Source organism: Cicer arietinum, chromosome 5 (genome assembly GCF_000331145.2).
Source record: "Cicer arietinum cultivar CDC Frontier isolate Library 1 chromosome 5, Cicar.CDCFrontier_v2.0, whole genome shotgun sequence".
Classification (NCBI taxonomy): Eukaryota; Viridiplantae; Streptophyta; class Magnoliopsida; order Fabales; family Fabaceae; genus Cicer; species Cicer arietinum.
The window spans coordinates 61642485-61644003 of NC_021164.2; positions in this window are offsets into that span (position 1 = coordinate 61642485).

Consider the following 1519-nt stretch of genomic DNA (forward strand, 5'->3'; position numbering starts at 1 on the left):
TAACAGTGCCGATAACGGTAAGGGATATGCTAACATCATTGGTAGCCTGAAGTATGTCACTGACTAAACCTGACATTGCTTATATCATGAGACTATTATGCAGATTTATCAGTAGACCTAATCTCAAATTACATTACCAACGACACCTTAAAAGGAGCATTGGCGCACTGTCGTCCTTCCGATTGCCTGAGCCTGGACTTAAGCTAAGTGGTGTATTATTTTTATTAGTACTTAGAAGAAAAAAAAAATTAGCATGTGTTTTCTTTTTCTCCACGTTTTATTATACACATTTTTCTTATGCCCTTCCCCAAGTTAACAATTGATAATATGTGTTCCATTCCTCTTAGTTTTTGCACGATAGTTCCGCATATCCAGTGAAATTGGCGCACGATAGTTTCTTAGATCTTGTCAAATTGGGTCATGTTTTATACTCCATTCGGTTGCATAGTTCCTTTATAAATAGAAAATTCTACCCAAATTTGCAATATGCTCCAAAACCTCAAAATTTATCGAGTTTTATCTTTTCTCACCTTCACCTCATTTTTTTGGTCACTTTATCGAAATTAATGTTATCATTTAGATTTTTGAACGATCATAATATCATATTTTTTAGTGACATTAACCGCCATATTTCGAGAATGTAATTATATAACAACTTTATATGGTGCAATAGTAAAGCTGAGCCGATACATTGTATCTGAGTTGTTTTATCATGAAGACATTATGATTGATCATTTACCTTGTACAATTTTAGATTTTCAAAACAGTTTTCTAGTTGTTTATCCAATCCTTTATCTCACTTGTTTGTCGAGTCACGCAACTAGTTTTTGCATCAACACATGATACAATAAAAATTATTGTGCCTTATTATTTATTATTTGAGCAAATAAAACACACACCAAATGTAGGCTTAATTGCTGTTTTAATTTCTCTATTTTTACTGATTCACGAAATTGGTTTTCCTATTTTAAAAGTCAATAATTTTGGTATATCCGTATAATTTTTTAACTAAAAAATAATGATATGTGATTTTTTAAATAATGTAACATATGTTACGGAGATGTAAAATGATTAACGTTCATGAAATATAAATAAAACACTTTTGAAAACTTATATTTCAACTTCAAAATTTTTTTCTTCATATTTTTAATTTAATTAATAATATATAAATATAGATAGTTGTATATCATAGAATTGTATGTAACGTCAATTAAAATAAATTAAATCATTATTTTTTAATTTAAAAATAAATAAAAAACCAATCTATTATTATTAAAATAGAAATATCAATTTCGTATATTAAATAATAATAGAAGAACTACAAATGTAATTAAGTCTATTTTCTTTGCTTTAACTACTTTATTTACTTTAAGTATCCAAACAAAGCATTAATCTATCCTTATTTATTATGATCACGATGATTGAAGCACACGTAAACCATGGTTAAAGAATGGACCATCCTTAACCGCACACTGAAGTTAAGAAAATATCCAAATCAAGCGACCGACCAGAACACGTG